We start from the raw sequence: 6029 nt of genomic DNA on the forward strand, positions 1-6029 counted from the left end.
AAGCTATTGAAATAAAGGCTTTGAAAGATTCATCCTCAATTTATACCTTCAGAATGAATAAATAAACATTTTTCTATGTCTCTGTGCATGCACTTTCATGTTTTTTTGATCAAACAGACAAACCAAATCCACCCCACACAAGTGGTGTTATTACAGGTGCACAATTTATAGAATTACCCTGACAATATACATAAGTCAGGGCCGGCTTAAGGCATAGGCGATATAGGCAGTCGCCTAGGGTGCCACATTGTCTGGTGGGCGCTGGGAAAAAAATGAAAATAAAAATAATAACAATAATAATAATAATAAAAAATCGCCAGTGGGCGCCCATCCTATTTTTTTCCGGAGGTAACAAATGAACAAATACAGAAAAAAGATAGAAAGAGAGAAAGCAAGCAAGCAAGCAAGAAAGTAATACACTTTGCACCCCTATTCCTCAAAATTTTTCATCTGCCCTGCCCCTGCACCTGTACTGTGTGCACTGGCCAAGATAGGCAGATATTTACATTTTACCTGCGTTTCATAATAATGAAAAGGTCCAAGCCTTCAGGTGCGGGAGGAGGAGGAAAAGAAAGTCCAATATAGAGGTATGTCGTCTGTCTTATGTTATCTTTAAAATGCCGTGTAACGTCGTTAGATGTTTCATTTGTTGCAGCTAGCTAGCTAAGTAGCAATAAAGCTAATGCTACATAATAATGCTAATGATAGCTGTTGGACTCCGATAATGTTACATATTGAAGGATATGAGACTGAGGGCTCTAGTTTCCCGGCGCAGCGCAGGGTGGCAAAACCCGTGCAGAGCTAGTTTTGAGCAGTGCAACCCGAGGCGCGCTCAGTTTGGTAGTTTGGCAGACCGAGGTGCCCTGAGATGGGTGTGGCGGCGCAGCAGGGCGAGGTGTCGACAGATGCAGCTTGGCGCAGTGACAGTTTCGTGCCAAGAGGCTTTGCCGAAGGTGTGCTAAAAGCTCGCCAGCTGAAACCACATCTACTGTCAGCACAGGCGGAGTGCAGCCAGTGTAAGCCGAAGTTTGGCTGACCGGCGGACAGTGCGCACACGTCACCAAAACCTCACAGGCCGGTTTCCAGAATGTCAGGCACATTAACGATGCAATAAATACCCCAAAAAACACTATTCAATGCAACTATCTGCAATCAGCACATAAATGTATGTCTATATCGACTGCCTCGTCACATCTGATGTCAGATCAAAGGGGATTGGCACCGGCAACCTGATTTGATTAACACAGCTGCGAGTTCACATCCTTCTCAGCCAACCACAAACAGCCACAGCATCAGATAGGGAGTATATATTCAGCATCTGTCATCTTAGAAAAGTCAAAAGAAAAGAAACAGAGTGAGACTGCGAGAGAGAAAGAGAGAGCGCGCGCACGAGAGAAATGCAACATTGATTTACAATTGTGGTGACCTCCTCCCAGCGCATTTAAGGGCGAGTAGAGGGGCTCATTTGATTGGTGTGATGTGTATAAAACCCACTCCACGCCTTATCTCCTCCCTCTTTCTGACTTGCGTAGGTAGGAGGGACGGAGGTGGGAAAGAGGAGTAGCTGCGCCAGCGCGCACGGTGTGCCAAACTTCCAAAATCCGCCTGACCACACTCAGTTGGCGAAGCGCAGGTGCGCTGCGCCCCCGCCTCACCCGATCTGCGAAACTAGAGCCCTGAATGGCAAGCCAATAGCTAGCTATCTGGATAACTGCTCCTTCTTGTGCTGAAATTTTACTAACAAATATCAGTGATAATGGCTAACACTAACTTAACCACAAAAACAGATTTCTGCACTGGCTTGCACCAGAGATGTGAGCGCCACTTGGCATTGTAGCACATTGTAGTAAGCTCGATTGATATTGAAATATATCAATGAGTTAGGTCTGCACTAGATTACTGGGTTGCAAACTGGCTAATAGCAATTAGGCAAAATAAAAATGATTTACACCTACCCCAGCAGCGCTTTTTGTCTTGAAATCATTGTGGTCCCTGACGTTTGTGTCCCAAGTACCGGTGGGGTAATGTGGTTTGGGGGGGCACCAAATCTCAATCTCACCTAGGGCACCAAAATGGCTAGGGCTGGCCCTGGGACAAGTGGTGAGCTCGGTTTAGGTCAGGGACCTAAAGTAGTGTAGGTTAGGAACTTAACACAACACCTGATTATTTCAGCCGTTAAAGGCGGAAGAAAAGGTTGTGAGAAGCTGTCTGGGTTAGAGGAGAAATAGAGACACTTGCTATCAAAGTGGAACAGGCAGAGTGAGGGAAGCGCATTTTTTCTTTATTTCCTTTTTGCAAGTTGTGCGCATTTTTCGGGTAAAGGGAAACATTTTTCCTTTAAAAGTGATAAGTTTGTGCATTTTTTGAAATTGATTTTTGCCACCACAGGTTAATTTCTCGAGGCCCTGCTGCTGACATGCTGACGTATTGCGGTAAGTGTGTTGTGTCATTTCCGGTGTTTTCTGTGAGAACGTCACTGTGCTGCTCTAGCAAATTCTACTAGCTTTCTTTCTGCTTTTCCTCACTTCGGTTGCTTAACATCTAATTCAAGTCTTAACCCAAACTAGTTCTGTTTAAGCTCTTCTCCGTTTTACGTCTTTCTTGCTAATCTCTTAGCTGTTGTTTGCACGTTATTAGCCTTGTTAGCTACATGAGCTTAATAGTTACCAATGGCTTCTCCTTCTCCTGCTCTTTCTTGCTCGGTGTGCCAGATATTTAGTTATGCCTCTGCCTCCTTTAGCGACAGTGGTAATTGTAATAAGTGTAGCTTATTTGCTGTGTTGGAGGCGAGGCTCAGTGAATTAGAAGCGCGGCTCCGCACCATGGAAAATCACTCAGTAGCTGCGGTGGTTAGCCAGCCCCCTGCAACCACTGTGGAGCCACTTAGCATAGCCTCTGCTAGCGGTCCCCCAGTAACCCCCGTGCAGCCGGGAGTTTGGGTAACTGTCTAGGAGAAACGTAGGTCCAAGCCAAAGCTCACAGTTCACCACCAGCATATTTGTGTTTCTAACCGCTTTTCCCTACTCAGCGACACCCTAGTCTCGCCACCAGAAAATCAGAGATCTCCACATTCTGATAGTCTGGGAACACTCCTTTCTAAAGTGTGTTTAACACACCGGAGAAAATGGCCGGCAACAGAGCAACGCCTCTTGCATTTTTTAAAAGGACACGCCCTCCCGGAAATGTGCGCTCCCCCTTTTCTCGTCCGCAAGGAAACAAACACACAGAGAGCTTGAAAATGGATGCTGAGAGATTTAACTCCGTTTAATCAAATGTGTGCTCAGTCCACAAGATTGTGGAAATGAAGGACTTACAACGACTTTGTTTAAAACTTTTAACGCAGTCGGACTATGTTTACGAGCACAAGAGTTCAGCGAGCCACCGAAGGACCGCCCTGCAGATTTACTATTGGTTCTGCAACATAGGGAGTTTTTTTTAAACTCTGAAATTGTATCCGCCCATCTAAACACAAAATCAGGGAGAAAGGCATCAGTCTTTAGTTAAGCAAAGTATCTAAAGACTTGTGAGTCTAGCGACACATCTGCTGAGGAGAAAACTCTGATCATTGGCAGCTCTAACGTGAAGTTAGCAACACCAGTGGCCATAGTCAAATGTATCCCTGGGGCCAGAGCGGGTGACATTGAATCAAATTTAAAACTGCTGGCTAAAGCTAAATGTAAATTTAGTAAGATTGTTTTTCACATTGGCGGCAATGACACTCAGTTACGCCAATCGGAGGTCACGAAAATTAATGTTTCCTCAGTGTGAATACGCAAAAACTATGTCGGACTCCATAGTTTTCTCTGGACCCCTCCCAAATCTGACCACTGATGACATGTTTAGCCATATGTCATCATTTAATTGCTGGCTGTCCAGGTGGTGTCCAGCAAACAATGTGGGTTTCGTTAACCACTGGCAAATTTTCTTGGGAAAACCTGGTCTGATTAGGAGAGACGACATTCATCCCACTTTGGATGGAGCTGCTCTCATATCTAGGAACCTGGCCAAGTTTATTAGTAATTCAAAATCCTGACAACCCAGAGTTGAGACCAGGACTCAGAGTCGCAGTCCTACACGCTTCTCTGAGCTTCTAGTGCAGTTACCCACCCATAGTTTTATATAAACGGTGTCTGTCCCCTGACCACCTAAATTATTTAAATCTAAAATTAAACAAAGAGGAGTTGTGCATAACAAAAAAAAAAAAAAAAAAAAAAAATTAAAACCTCTTCTGTGACAGAAAGACAAAACAGGAGAATTAAATGAAGATCAAATATCAGGTCTCTATCATCTAAAGCAGTGTTGGTAAACAAATTAATATCAGATAATCATATTGATTTACTCAGCCTCACTGAAACCTGGCTGTGTCAAGATGAATATGTCAGTCTAAATGAATCCACTCCTCCCAGTCATAATAATACCGACATTCCTCGAGGCAGAGTCTGAGGAGGGGGAGTTGCAGCCAATTTTAACTCTAGTCTGTTAATCAGCCCTAAACCTAAACCAGATTATAATTCATTTGAAAGCCTTGTTCTTAGTCTTTTACATCCGACCTGGAAAACCTCGCAGCCGCTTTTATTTGTTATAGCGTACCGTGCTCCTGGCCCATATTCTGAATTTGTATCTGAATTCTCAGAGTTTTTATCCAGTTTAGTTCTTAAATCAGATGAAGTTATTATTGTAGGCGATTTTAACATTCACACTGACGTTGATAATGACTCCCTGGCTACCGCGTTCGTCTCATTATTAGACTCCATTGGCTTCAGTCAGGGTGTACATGAACCCACTCACTGTTTTAACCATACCCTCAATCTAGTTCTGATGTATGGAATTGAAATTGATAACCTAACAGTCTTTCCACAGAATCCCTTGCTATCGGATCATTATTTGATTACTTTTGATTTCTTTTTAATCGATTACACGCCACTCAGCAACAGTTACTATACTAGATGTTTATCAGATACTGCTGTCACAAAATTTAAGGAAATGATTCCTCCATCGTTAAATTTAATACCATGTCCTTCAGTAACTGAGGTTTCCCATACTGACTTTAAACTCTCCCGAATTGATCATCTTATCGATAGCGCCATAGGCTCGCTGCAAACAACACTTGACTCTGTAGCACCTCTTAAAAAGAAGTTAAAAAAGCAAAGAAAGTTCATTCCTTGGTATAACTCTCAAACCCGTAACTTAAAACAAATATCACGAAAATTTGAAAGGAACTGGCGATTAACCAAACTGGAAGAATCTCGTTTAGTCTGGGCAGACAGTCTCAAAACGTATAAGAGGAGCCTCTGCAATGCCAGAGCAAACTATTACTCAGCTTTAATAGAAGAAAATAAGAACAACACCAGGTTTCTTTTCAGCACTGTAGCCAGGCTGACTGAGAGTCAAAGCTCTAGTGAGCCTTGTATTCCTTTAGCCCTTAGCAGTAATGATTTTCTGAGCTTTTTTAATGACAAAATTATAACTATTAGAGGCAAAATTCATGACCTCCTGCAATCAGATAGTACCTATCTGCCCTCAAACACGGCTGTAAGACCTATATTTAGATTGCTTCTCCCCAATTTCTCTTCAAGAATTGACCGCAGTGATTTCTTCATCTCAATCATCAACGTGTCTCTTAGACCCCACCCCAACTAGGCTACTTAAGGAGGTCTCACCTTTAGTTAACTCTCACTTATTAGACATGATCAATATATCTTTAGTAACATGCTATGTACCATAGCTGTAATTAAACCTCTCCTAAAAAAGCCCACCCTGGATCCAGAGGTGTTAGCCAACAACCAATATCTAATCTTCCCTTTCTTTCAAAGATCCTTGACAAAGTAGTCGCAGACCAGCTGTGTGATTTTCTCCATGATAATAATTTATTTGGGGGATTTCAGTCAGGATTTAGAGTGCATCATAGCACTGAGACAGCACTAGTTAAAATTACAAATGATCTTCTGGCTCGCAGGTTTGCTTCATTTAAGCCCAAGGCTCATAGGTCAGGTTAGGTTTGATGATACCTGCATTAATTTAAGTCTCAG

At 42.9% G+C, this 6029-nt stretch overlaps 1 pseudogene; it reads left to right on the forward strand.

Annotated features, from left to right (window-relative positions):
* Positions 1-2669: 2669 nt before the first annotated feature.
* Positions 2670-4033, forward strand: LOC125905181 (uncharacterized; annotated as a pseudogene).
* Positions 4034-6029: the final 1996 nt, after the last annotated feature.

This window comes from Epinephelus fuscoguttatus, linkage group LG17 (genome assembly GCF_011397635.1).
Source record: "Epinephelus fuscoguttatus linkage group LG17, E.fuscoguttatus.final_Chr_v1".
NCBI lineage: Eukaryota > Metazoa > Chordata > Actinopteri > Perciformes > Serranidae > Epinephelus > Epinephelus fuscoguttatus.